Genomic DNA, 14,592 nt, shown 5'->3' on the forward strand with positions numbered 1-14,592 from the left:
CTTGGTAGGGAAATGTGCAAGGATTGGGATAAACTTCTAGTCAAAACTTTGCAATATGGAGAACATTCATGCTTATCTTTTTCATGCAAGTTAGCCAAGAATATGTACATCTACAGCAAATATCTGTACTCAAGACACAAGGCTAAAGTAGAATACTTTTCATTATTCTTGTCCCCTTTTCTCTGAGAACAGGGACAAGACATCTCAAAGGCACTTAGAGAATTCTTCCTTTAAATAAAGAAAAGGTCTGGGGGGGAGGAACAGGTTAGTAAATGTATTAACTGAGCAAGAAGTACTTCAGAGCTGCTGTGGAAAGAGAGCTGCTGAAGCGTATGTGACATTAACAGGATGAAGAGTTTGAATAACGTGTTCCTCTACTAAGGCAAAACTAATCTGGAGGTCAAGCCTTCGTGGATTTGGTAGCAGTCCTCCATGGAAGGCTGTAACTAAACTCTAATAATGTTTTCCTTCTAACTCATGTGTGGATTAGATGGAAGGTTATAGAGTTTTGAAGCCTTCTGATGACTCAGCTGAAGTGGGAATAGGTGGCTCACTGCTGTGTGGGGGTAGAGCTTGGTCTAGATTCCGCTTCACCGGGAAAACTCATGTTCTCAATAAAGAACTGTCTGCATGAAACTATTCTTTGCACACTCCTTTCTTTGTGCAGATAGGTCTTTTTTCTTTTCTTTTTATTTTTTTGCACTTGTTTTTCCTAATTAGTCATTTCTGAGGGTTTAAAAAATTTACATTTTTTGCAACACAAGAGTGGTTGGCTGTTCAGTAACTGCTTCCTATCTGTAAGTTGTCCTGACAGCATCTATCCATCCACAGTGCTTGAACGTGTGACGTTTCTGTTCCCGATTAACTTGATTTAAATGACTGAAGAGTGACTAAGTCATTCTGTAAGGAAAAAGCCTGACTTGAGTTATATCTGGTAGTATGCTGACAGCCCACACAACATAGTCTTTGTACTACAGATTTCAGGAAAAAAGAGAAAAAGGATTTTTTTTTTTCCTGCAATCCATTGATACCCAGGACTATGAGATCTATGTGAAGTCCCATACACACAATGTGTGTTTTGGAAGCTTATTTATTTCCCTTTCAGAGTTGGAGCTTAAATATAGTTGACTCTGCATGTTGCTTTGAGTTTTGAAGTGGCAACAGGTTCAATGTGGTTGATGTTGCACGTGCAGATTGTATTCATATAATGAACACTGTGTCAACCTTTATTTCTTCCTACGTGATGTATGAGCTCTTTTTTGACAGGCATGTTATACAAATTAGAGCAAGTGAAGCACTATCTAGGTGTTGAATATTATTTGAGGTATTTTTGCAGCCCATCCTTTTCATTAATAAGTGCAAAGGTATTGAAGGGCTGTGTTGCCCTTTTTGGAGTGGGAGTTAATCAAATTTCCTCTGTGTGTATTCTGGCAGGAGAGCAATTTAAATGCTGAAGGTTTAGGCAAGTGTAATTTCAACTGGTTCTTGATTTGTTGGCCTCGTAAAAGCAGGTGGGGATCTGGAGCTTGGCTTGGTTGAGTTGTGTGTTTGTACACGTGCGCTGCCTTTTGCTTTCTGATGCAGCATTAGCAGCAGCTTCCCTATCATCCTATTGCTGTCTGTAAGCACCTGATAAGGAGCAGGAAGCACTAGAAGATAAGGAGATGGAAGCTGCCACAGCTTTCAGCCTTGAGCGTTTGAAGGGGCAGCTGAGTCTTACACAGAAAATTGAGTGCTGCTTTCTTGTAATACCCTTTTGCAGAAAGAGAGCCTTGGGAACACGATGCTTCTCTTGACTCATCAGTGCAGGTCCTTGTACAAAATGCTAAAGGTAAAATATTGAGCCTTATTATATGTTATGCTTAGACTTGTTACAACCCAGTTTGTACTCTGAAAACAGTACAGCCTTATATAATTTATGCAGAGATGTGGTTGTCTGAGTATTTGGCTTGTTAAAGTACATTTTTTTCAGAACCAGGGAGCACTTGGCCAAGTGGAGGATAGCTGGACAGTTTCCTAATAAAGTTCTGCTCTGCACAGCCAGGAACAGCAGGTTTGGGCTGGGAAGCTCCTGTGTCTGCTTTGCTGTTACCGTTTCTGAACCACCAGAAGGAGGGTGCCGGAGTGGCCCATGGTTAAACAGCGAGCAGTGCAATGGGGGCCACACACTGTCCTCTGCCCTTTATCTTTCAAAACACAGGAAAGTCAGTAAGAAATCTGTATTCTCATCCTGGCATATTACAAGATACATTAATTCTTTATTTTTCTTTTTAGTTCAGTCTACTACATGATATCCAATTAGGAGGCTGCAAGGCCCAAGTTCAGTGTAACAAAATACTAAAGTATCAATGAGGCCTATGAACATTAAAAAAAAAAATCTGCTGATGTTGTTATTTGTAAGCTTGTCACACGTGCACGCACACAAAAAGTTAGGTCAGCAGCTGCTGGTTATATAGCCTGTTCTTTTTACTACAGGCAATTGCTGTTGGTCTGTCAATAGAGGTGACACTTGGCAGAGGCATAGGAACCTGTGCTGGCTCAGGGTCACTGTGCCTGAGACTGACCATTGAACACTGATACAAGGATAGCAAACGTTCTTAGTTCTTCCCACTTTCCTCCACATTGTCTCCAAACCACATCTTAGAGGACTAAGTAGAAGTGTGGGCAGTTAGCCTGGGCCAACAGCTGCCAGTGTAAGTCAGCTTTGCAGATGGCCAAAAAAAAAATTTTTTTTTTTAAGTCAGGCTTCTAGAACTGTGCTGGAGCTGTGATGGGTGTGTACAGACAGCCATAACGTCAGGCTGATACCCCCAGGATAGTCCCTGAGCTGAATACGCTTCCATCTGTAGGTCAGACTTCCTCTCACAAAGAGACCGTGTATCTGGGGTTCTGCTGCAATTTGTCCAAGTGAGAACAAATGTCCATTTTCTGTTTTTAAATTAAACAAATGAACAATCAGGGAATATGGCTATGCTATTTGTGTCTAGAAGCTGAGATAGTACAGCACAGATTCTGCCCCTTTAAAATTATGGTAACACATTAATTGGAGTGTATGTTGATGAGAACTGTATGGGAAGTAGCTAACTGCCTTGGAAGGAGACCTCATTGCCTATTTTGAAACTCTGGAAATGCTTCTATTGCAGGATGAGGGAGGGAAAAACAAAGACCAAGTATACATGAGTACTGATAAAGAGATGCTGTGAATCATCTTTGCAGAGCAATGAGAATGGCAGACTTGCTTTTAAAAATAATATGATTATATCGTTTTGCTTCATGGTTCTGCTTATTGTCCCTGAGTTTACTTGGGGAACAAAGGGAAACACTAATATGACAGATAAATCATTGTCTGCCAAAGGGTATAGAGAGCAGTAAGGAAAAGAAGTCATCACTTTTGTTTCCAAAGCCAAAAGCTCTCTGGCAAATTCAAGGTCACCCATGGGTGCTGGGTAGAAGACGAATGACTCGGTGGTGGTTGAGAGGGTGTTTGCTGCAGTGCCCGAGTTCACACCATGCAGTCAGAGTCATCTGTCTTCTGGAGGCCTTCTGAACAACCACGGTGAGGCCAAGGTCGCTGAAAACTGCTTGGATAATAGATGTTTTCTCCATAGTAAAGGGCAGGGAATTGCTGAATAGGACAATTAATGGGCACTACTGGGGAGTGGGAAGGTGAGAGGAAAGGGTCAGGTGAGCTTTTCTCAACAGAAAGTTTAGTGATTTCCTTTCATAGCAAATGCTGAATGGAAAAAGCACAAAAAGGGGGAGCAAAAACACCTTTCAGAGTAAATTGGCTACATCAGACTAGGTGCAAACCTCCTGTTGTGTTGTCCATGTGTGCCCTATTGACATGCTACATTTTCTTAGCTAGCCAACTTGGAAACCCACTGAAGCTGACACATGCTTAGATGTATCTGATATATTCTAAAAACCAAGCCAATACCTTCAGAACAAATACAACTGCTAGCATAGCTCCTACACGATGGGAAACAAACACTGAGGGGTAGATTCTATGAGTACTTGTAATTATTGCTAACTTTAACTTTTAATTTATTCAGTTTTTTAAATGTACCATCTTGAACATCTGCTATAAAGATATTTGGGGTTTCCAAATGTGAACAGAAACCAATGAGATCAAAGGATTAAAAAGTCTCATTAAAAAAATGTTCACTTCTGCACTGTCATACGAAGTTTCATTTCTAAGAATTACTAATACACTCAAATGAAACTGAGAATCCCAAATTTCCTTAACGCTCTGGAAAATATTATGGTTACTGTTTCGCCTAACCCTGATTTCTCAGTCCCAATAGGTTCGTGCAATGGAGTCAGTGTGGAAGAGAGACTGCAAAATACATTCCTGCTCTCCTAACATTGATTTAGTGGCCATTTCCCTTAAAGAGTGAAGTTACAAAATCGGGCATACTTTTATGCCAGGGAAAATTCTTTGTGGCTTAGCTGATGCAGAATTAACTGTGCTAGCATAGCTATCCCTCTTTTGCTCCTTAATCTAAAATTAAAGTGACTTTTATTTTGCAGAGATAGGTCTGGAGCTGTGCTGGGTAACTGAACTGCACTGAAAGGGGTATTGTGAAATAGTTCCTTTGTAGTAGCTATGGAGCTCAGTTTCCCTTAGGTATAGAAAGGCCCTCGTACATTCAGTATCCCAACAGCTCTTTAAATAAATCAATGTATTTCTTTCTTGAAATCCTGCAAAACTGAATTTGAAAATCCAGCTGGGTTATGTATGTAACAAATACTCTCCATCTTTAAGGAACTTGCATTGAATTAGGAAGAAGACATGTAAAAGAAAAAAAAAACACCTCAGGGTGGGGAAAATGCTAAACTGAACTGTAAACAAAATAAAAAGCCAAAGCTGTAATGAAGAATACAATTGAGAAATATTTTCCTATTAGATACCAGAAACTATTCTTAAAGCTCTACAAACTCCTTTGCCTTGTTTCCTTCCCAGTGCATACAGGCTGATTTCTAACAAAATATGATCCCAGTGAATCCTGGGCTTATGGTGAGTTGCACTGACCCCATGAATCTTGTTTTTAAGGGTATTCTGTTAAACCTTCTGGAAGATATTTGTCGTCTTTCATTGCTGCCTTCAAAAATAACTTTTCAATTTACAGAGACTGCAGTACATCTGACCACTTTTAAGCATGTGCTTCAGTTCGTGCGCTCAGCAGAGCCTTCAAGCACATGCTAAGTCCCTTTGATATCAGGAAGACTTTAAGAAGGGGTTAACAGTAAGCACATGCTTACGGGCTCTGGTAGATGCTCACAGATGACTGTCACAGTTTTGGGCATCATCTCTGTTGTTTGTACCTCTTCTAGGCCAGAACCTTCTGCTGAACCACAGCAGCGGACGGGGAACCCGTGCAGCGCCGAGTCCCAAAGCCCTGTGCACGTCTCTGCCTGTGCCTCCTGTCTGCTGCCTGCGCAGGACCCTGCAATTACACTCGGTGCCTGCGTTGTAGCGTTTGCTGGTTTCAGGGAAGCTTACCGTACACAAAGAGGAGCTATTCGTTTAAATGGGTCTGTAGGGAAAGATGACTGCAATAATAGCAGGCTGTTAAATATGCACGTTTGAAGGTTAATTCATGTACTGCATTCAAAGCCAAATATCCAGGACAGATGACTGTTTTTAAAAATAGCCTGGTTATTACAAAACAAACAAGGGAATATAGATGAAACAGCAAAAGCCCACCTGATTCCAGTACTATAAAATGTCAGTGACATACAGTAGGGGCCCTCATGCCTATTTAACTATTGCTTTTCTTCCAGAAGGTGTCAGAAACAAGCCTGTGCGCTGTCAGGTTTAGGCACTCGTAGTGTGCTGGTACTAGGATGGGGGGAGGTGGTGGTGGTCCAAATCAGCTCCTTATGCCTTAAATTTTTTTTTTTTTTTTTTTTTTTTTTTTTTTTTTTTTTTTTCCTGGATGTGAAGTTTTGTGTCTGAGTGTGATTAAATGGAGTACAGCCACGTCAATCATGCGCATGTCCAGGGCAGTTGTTCCAGTACTAATTCCTCAAGGCTTGCGATCAGAAAGCGGAGAGCTGTGTGTACAGAACAACATATAGCACAGCAGGGGGAAAGAACAACTATCTTGCAAATGTATACATACGTGTCTATATGCAGGACATAGCTGTGAAACGCTGACCTTTTCATTCCCCCTAGAAAGTACTGGCAGTACTAGCTTCTTCATTTCCTTTTCTGCTGTTTGCTGTATGAGCTGCAGCAGTGTGGCCTGGCTGCTGCTTTGTAGTTTGTGCTCCCAGAGCCAAATATTGGTCCCAGTGAAACCAAGGGAGTTCTGCCCTGCAAGGGAGGGGGAAACTCTCTGAGGAAGATTACAACTTGGCCTTGATAGTATCCAGTAGATGTAGCCAGCAACATAAATCTAATGGCAGAGCTCTGTATTTCCTTCTAAACGCAGCTCTCCTGAGGGTTAGTTGGTGGGATGTGCATTTGTTTTGATGTTTGTTAGATGATATTATCATGACAGAGGGTTGTTTTAAAACCAGATACTGCATTTACACAGATCTTATGTACATCACTTATAAAGATAATATACCCTCTGCAACCAGCTGAAATTGGATGCAGAGCCGGGGAAATGACCTGGCTGGCTGTTCAGTGAGCAGAATATTTCCCTGTGAGCACTGGTTGTAGTCAACATTGCTTTCCTGTTGATAGGAGTATGTGTGAGGTATGTGCTTTCTGCAGCAAGAGTGTTTGGTCTTCAGCTTTCCAATGAACTGTGGAGCTTGTCTGTGTCCCCATCACGTGTCACCCCCCAGACCTCCTGCCCCCAGTCTTCTCAACAGTAGAATTCGTTCCCTTTGTTGAAGACCAGTTCCTGACCAGTTCCAGTCTAACAGTGGTGTCGGAAACAGTCATTTATTTTACTGTGGATGAATAAATTAAATAAATGGTTTGCCGTTGTTTCCTTATGGAAATTAAATTGTCTTCAAGGCCTGACCCTAAGAAATAATGAGCTTCTACATTTGATATGAGTAGGCATATGCCGCTCTTCATATTGAGTTCTTAATGTGCTTTCTGAGACAAAATGTAAGTGGATCATGGAAGCAGGTACATCCCTGATGCTTGTGGCCTTCTGGGTCTCATCTGTCCGTCTGGGGCCCCGTGTGTGCCTTCTTCCTTTGTCTCTTTGATGAGCAGTAACACAGCCAAGTGCAGTATGTAATCGCTCGTCTCTTCTCAAGTGTAGAGCAGAAGCAAATCTTGTTTGTAAGGTGAAAGTCTTTGATAGAGAGAGAAGGTTTGACAGGTACCCTTAATTATACTTTTTGGCTTAAAAATGTAGAGGCGAATGTTTTAAATGTGTGCAACACATTGTCATCTGCCTGTACAAACTTCTGTTCAACAAACAACTCTGGACGTGACCCTCTGGAACTATATTAATGTTCATCTGGCAAAGTCCTGGAATTTCATAATCATATAGTTGTCACCAGGATCTTTTTCTTTCCTTTCTCTCTATTTTTATATTAATGGCATCTGTACTCCGTGAAGGTTTTGCTATACTTTGCTGCTGCATAATGAAAAATTATGAAAAGTCAGCAAGCCCATACTGAAAGAAAGTTCAAGCCACGTGGAGACTTCTGTCCACCTGCTTGGAGAAGAAATGTGTATGCAGGAGTGAGCAGTGAGTCCTGTATTTGGGTGCAGGTTGCAGCATTGTTTTTTGTGGGTTTGAAATTTGCAGGTGTGGGGAGGGAAGAAAGTAAACAGCAGCACTGACACTTGGAAGGTGCAGTTAGGAAATCTGGCTTATCCTCTCGCACAAAAATTTACCGTTTTCCAAGTCATAACCATGGAAAGTCGACAGCATGCTGTGTTGTTACATCAGCTCTAGTGTAAACTTTTCATCATGGAAATGTAACTGACACTATCATGTTCATGGCGGCTCAGTGTTGTAGTGGCATTGCACTCCACTGAAGAGTGGAATCTCAAGATTGAGAACATGCTCCTAACTCACATCCTGGGGCAGAGAACATACAGCTGTGCTCTAAAGAATAAGTTTAATACATTTTATGTATATCATCAATATAGGTTCAGAACAAGATAATGCACAATGGTTAAAGCCACTCGATGTACTCTTCTTGTATTCCTCACTGAAGAGCATGTAAAAAGATATTAGAGTGGCAAGTGAAATACAACAACATGCTTTGTTCTGTCCTGGTTTGTCAAGGGCATGTGGACTGCATTGTTCTGTTGTCGTTTGGAGGGCAGTATTTGCTCTGTGCTTCCTCTGAGGTTACCGGAGTGTCTCATGAAGGAGAAGCACCCAGGTGGCTTTGAGCACATACCTGTCTCTAGCACCCTTCAGCACACTTGCTCAGTAATTCAAGGCTCATAGATAGTAAAAGGATGTTCTTTCTTGAGAGGTTATTGGGAGGAATTAATCAAGAATTTCTTATTGAAATGTCTCTGTTGTAAAACGATAATTCATTAAAATCAAACATGTTTTCAGGAGAGGGCTTGTTCTGAGACTATCCTATCACATTCTGTCTTTTTTAATCATTTTTGCAGGAAAGGTTTTGACATTGTTGAAACATCTGCTTTGAACAATTTCTTTTATAAACTCTACTCTTTGAAACATGTAAATGGAAGTCTAAATTGAAAAAGATAAGACAAAATGAACAGTTTCACTGAAAAAAAAAATCAAGCTGAATTTTTCATTCCAAATTAAATGGGGAAAAATATTTTTTTTAAATCACATTCATGTTGGATGGAAGAATGTTTCTCATTTTGTTCTAAAAAATAATGAATAATCTAGCTGGAAATAAGTGAACAGAGAGCAAAATGACAGTTAATTTCTGTTCTTTGCAGAGCAAGTTTACCTCCTGGTATCTTTATGTTAGTGTATGATGTTTAACATTCCTGGAGTGTTCTCAGGACCACTGAGTCCCTCCTGGCATTTGCCCTCACTGTGTTTCTGTTCATGCATGACCTTTGAAACTGAATTCTCCACACCTCAATCAAAACCCTGTGGGAATTCCAACTTCGTAAAGATTGCAGGTTCAGTACTGCGGGCTGCTTGCTGCTACTTCATAGTAAATCTATATTTCTTGTCCAATTTCAGATGCAGGTGTTGCACAAAGTGATAGATCACCATAGCAGGAACCAGCTTCTAGCTTAGCTCTGATATTGTGAGGGCAAAGAGGGTTAATAAGGAAGTAGTCTGTAAATTGGCAAAATATGGTGCAAGAAAACATAGAACAACTACAGAACCAGTCTTTTCATTACATCTCTCATAATTGTTTCCACACATCTTACTAGTAGGTAGGTAATGTGCCTGAAAGTCAGAGCTGGTGTAAACTAATATTATCCCAGAAAGGTCTGGTGGAGTTGTACTATTTCATGCTATCTTCCCAAGAGAGACTTGCACAAAATGACCATAATATGGAAATGACAATGCTATCCTCACTGCCTAAATTTGCTCCACCTGCTGCTGGAGCAGATGAAAATTGATATAATATGAAGAATCTGCTAGAAGAAGGTTCCTTGAAACATCTCTGCAAAAGCAGCTGGAGCTATAGCAACATGCTTCTCATTTAATTGAAAGGATTTGGGGCTGTATTTGCTTTCTGCTTAAATATAATGAACAAGTGAGGGAAAAGAAAATAATTATTTTTGAGGTGTGCTGCTTGGATGCAAAGCCCTGCGTTGGTTTATAGCCATTTTGAAAAGCAGCCACAACACAACTGCCTTTCTCCGCACAAAAAGATGGGGACTCTGCTGTGCCAGGGAGGCAGCCTGCCTTCTGTCGGCTCAGCGCCTTAGCAGTGCCACTCTCTCCAGACAGTCGGGACAGATTCCCTTTAAGGGAAGGGGGAAGGAAAAAAAAAATTAAAGAGGAAAAACAAACCTTTAATAATTTCTTCAGCAAAGGCAGTTAAAGGCACTTGGAGTCTTGAACAGAAGTTCCTTTTTTATTTTGTGAGTAGGAAAAAAAAAAAAAAGCTTGCAGTAGTGGTCTAAGCATGAAATTTCTCATTTTCAGGCCATTTATGTTCAGAGAACTTGATTCTTCTGCAAGCCCACGTTACTTGCAAGACACCTTTCTAATGAATCTTTGCTTCTGTGTTGGACAACAGCACAATAACCATGTTTTTCTTGCCTATCGGATGAAGCCTCCTGTGATCATGCTTGATATCTTTTAATTTGTCATGGATATTTGTGTTTTCAGTAAATTGTTTAGACTGAAAGTTAGAAAGAAACAGACTTAAAAGGCTATAAATATGCCAATGATTCTGAACGCAGAGGAGACAAGTGTGCCAAAATCTGAATATGAAGTGTGACTGAATAAAACTTTAAATGATTATATTATGGACCTTTCTCTTACCAATAATCAAAAAGCTTATAGCCAAGCTTTAACTTCATACAAAGCTTGTAAGTATCCACAATAATACTGAAGGTGGGTACTAAGGGGTTGCTAATGAAATCACAGGCTTCTTGTGCATCAGATGCAGATACATGGGTGCAATAGCCTAATAGAAACTATGACATGGGGTGAGTTTATATTACTGGTTTGATCGGAGCAGATTCCCACTGACCCAGTCTTTGGCAAATAGCCCCTCCCTCTCACCTACTGGCTCTTGAATTTTCATGGCCTTCTCTAGCCTTTCAGTTTTTCAGATCAAAAACCTGATGGCAAACACAGCCTGGGACCAAAGTGTCTCTGCTAACCTTCCTTTGGATAATTTCTTGTGAAGGGTTGATGGCATGGCAACGTGCTTTAACTCAGCCCTCTGTATGTGGCTAATGCACGGGTCGTTCCTTTCTCCCTGGGCAGTTTCCTCTGGAGTGGCTTGTGCATCAGTAAACCCTAATGTGCAAGGCACAGTCCCTTGTTGCCACAGCAGAGATTGTGTACAGCAAATGAGGGGCATAAAAATGTCAGTCACATTATACTGATCCACAAGTAAAGCTTATTTTGGACCACAGAAGGACCTAAGATTAGATAATGCCATGCTTTTTGAAACAACCATGGTTCAGATTTTAATCCTAACTGCAGACTCATGTCAAGGTGGCTGTGGGCTCACAGCTTGTTTGTGGACTCATTACTTGATTACTTGGAACCTCAATTAATTTAAGCTCAGCTGTGTTCCAGCAGGCAATGTCTGCAAGACCTTGTCTTGATCCTGTTCTCATGGCCTGTGGCTTATTTTATAGCTAGGCACATGAACATATCCAGAAAGTAATCCTTTCATTTGTTTTTCCTCAAATTTGATAGCAAGTTGATAGTGCTGCCATGGGAAACAGAATCAGGAGGAGGTACAGTTCTCTTTGGACTCTAAACACCGACAGTGAAATGTGCAACACCTGCCTACAGCAGAGATGCCACAGAGCAGCACACCCAGCTCCTTAACCTTCAGCGCAGTCAGCAGCAGCCCCCTTGCAGCCATCAGCATGGACAAGGGCATACCCAGGGTGAGCTAACTGGGAATTTGCCAAGCAGCTGAGCTGTTCTAAAAAACCTTGGGGCCTGAGGTATTTGGGAAGGGAGTTAGAGAATGTGATTGCTCATGATAGCACAGAATGGGATTCAAGGACCAAAAAGGTCTTTCTTGTGTTTTCTATCTGGGCTTTAAAAAACAAACATTTCCTGCAGTTACATTCTTACAAACAAAATCTTACTGCAGCCACATCACTTAAATGGAGGATCAGGCAGTTGGGGGCAGTTTTTCAATGCTTCTGAACACCAACAGAAAATGCAGGTCAGGGGGCCTAGCTTGCATCTGGTTCCACTGACATAGCAAAATGGTGCTGGCAGCAAGTACAGAAGTGTGCACGTAAGGAGAGTCAGCCTCAGGATGAAGGATAGAGAGGGAGGCAGGATTTCTTTCATTTTGGATCTTACGCTTAATCTTTCCAAATGTAGTGCTATCACACAGAGTTGCAAGGTTTTGTTCTTGTTTGTTTAGTTTTCTTGAGCCAAAATAATTACTAAATCCCTAGTGTGAATACAATGATATCATTTATGTTAAAACTAGAGAGTGGGAACCAAGTGCTGTTTCATGAAAAGCTAACGTGTTTTGTTTTGGTTTGTTTTTTTCCTTTTTTTTTCTTTCTTTCTTCTTTTTTGAAACAGAAAACCAAAATGCCTGAACCCATTATCTTGAAAAAGGATTCTGAGACAGGAATCAGCACCCTTCCCATATGGTGGTAGCCCAGTGGGAAAGGTCAGGTTCAAACACATTTTTTAAATCTTGCCTTCCACATTAGAGGTTGCCCTTTCTGGTTTGTATTTATGTCTGTCTGCTGGTCTGTCTGACTGCAGTGTATGACAGTGCAGAAGAACCCCAGAAGGAATGCTGTATCTGTCTGGTTTTGCCAAGCAATTGTACTGTGAGCACAAGAACTGCTTCCCAACCAGTATTTCATTGAAGCTGATGTTTTTCCACAGAAAGCTTTGGTTTCAACAAATCAGCACTTTCCAATGGGGAAGTGTTTTGCCAAAGAAATTCCCCAAATATTTAGCTGTGGTTGTGGTAGCTCCTCAGTAGGGGGAGTTCTGGTATGCTTAGTTATAGGTTCACGTCCAAGAATTTGCAGGACGTTGCAAAGTGCTTCCATGAGTGTGGTTGGTGTATGTGAAATGAATAAAAACCCCTAGGATTTCTGTTCTTCCATAGGCTTCATTATCTCCTACTTTTGCTTTTGCACACTCCTGCATTAAGCCGTGTACTAGTGCACTCCATTCTCATTTCCCCTTGGGACAAGTTCCTCCAATGCAGACACCTTTCTGCTGCTCACCCTGTGGGAACAGAAGCAGTGAAATAATATTCTGGTGGATGTGTTGCCTTACCTTCAACTCATCTGTTTATTCTGCAAACACATGGACCCATTTAAAGTGTTATCTCTGTCTCAGAAGTTTATCTCATTTCTAGCCCTGCCCAAGGAGCAGATCACGTAAGCACTGCCTATTCCACAGCAAGGGTAAGCGGAGCAGGAATTAACTGGGAATTAATGTGGAAAGAGAGGGAAGGAAGACCATAGGTATGTCAAGAACTGAAGAGGCATGGTCTTCAGGTAATAAGCAGCTTAGGAAGCAAGTATCTGTCTAGTCTCTCTTCTCTGTGTAACTCTTTTTTTTTCTTTTTTTTATTTAATTTTTTTTTTTACTCTGCTTTCTGCTAGTGATGAACAGCAATGCAAAATAAGCCACTACAAACAGTCAGCTTGGAGTTCAGAGAATGGTTTTGCTCCCCTTCCACCTGACTGCCAGATCTCGCTCGCCCTTCTCACCAAGACCTGTCCTCCCTTGCATTTATGCACGTACTAAGAGGCGGTGGTTTTCTGTGCACGGTGTTTGTTACAGCTCCACTTCTCCCCACCCATCCCCCTCTGCTCTCTCTACCCTCCCTCCTTGTTAGACATGATTACATGTTGTTTGGCCTCATTCCATTTAGGTTACTTTGCTGTATCATCCTGAATTTGTGCATAGCATAACAGCTCCAGAGATCTCCTAGTTTGAACCAAATGATAGAGTAGGCAGAGTTCATTAAAATAAATAACAGCATAGCATGAAACATAGCCCTGAAGTAATCAAAACTGAAATTTGAAAAGTGACTCTGAGTGTAAAGAAGTTCGTTGCATGCTGTCTGTGACAGGTAGAAATGGGGTCTTGCAAACAGCCAGTTTTATATGCTCTATTTAAACCTGTCAGCTCACCAGACAAAGGCATGGGTGCTTATAACAAGGGGAGAGAAAGCAGTTGGGAGGGGGATATCTGTGACCATATTGTAGCACCCAGCACATAAATTCCTCCCTTGATCCCTGAAGCTGGGACATTTTTCATGTTGTTGTTGTTTTTTACTGGGGCCAGTGGCAGAGGAAAGCTGTGATTTAAGCCTCAGCATGGGGAATGTTTTATACAAGGCGAACTTTCTATGCTGTTAAATGCAGCTGACAGCCTCCTTCTACTTGCTCCCTTGTGTGTGGATCTGTCCCATTTCTTTAGTCTGCTTGTTTTCAGTGTTTGTGGTGTTCAATTTCGAACTATTTCTGTGACTTTTTCTCTGCTGTCTTAAAATCCCTTTGTTCCTCGCTTCAGCTTTTTTTCCTCAGAGCACTCATTATTACTACTAAACTTCTGTTCTTAAGGTGAAGGTTCAAGGTCCAAAGAGTAGTTTTGAAGAATGTGAATTTTTTTACCAGTTAGATACTAGACAGGGTGCAGCAGAGGAGGCTACAAAAGTGTCTTATTCTTGCATTCTGCTACCAGCATTTGCTACTGTCAGAAACAGGATTCAAGGCAAGATGGTCCAGTTCTGCAGCTCTTTATGTTCATCACTGAATTTATTTTGGCAACTCCTCCCCTGTAGCATCTATGAGTCTACAAATATGGTGTATAAACCAAGTTGAAAGTATTCCCTGGTCATCTCGAAGGAACACACAATCCAAAGATGCGAAAACTCATTTCTGTTTCTCTGCAGAGGTACCCTGTGCACAGATGAGGCATTTCTGTGATTTTTGCACTTGCACACTGGAACCTGAAGCAATTATACCTGACTCCCAAGTGTTGTAGAAGCAGGCCTTGTGTAGGTAAGGAGGTGTGCATTTCC

The sequence above is a fragment of the Aythya fuligula genome, chromosome 20 (assembly GCF_009819795.1).
Source record: "Aythya fuligula isolate bAytFul2 chromosome 20, bAytFul2.pri, whole genome shotgun sequence".
In the NCBI taxonomy this organism is placed as follows: Eukaryota; Metazoa; Chordata; class Aves; order Anseriformes; family Anatidae; genus Aythya; species Aythya fuligula.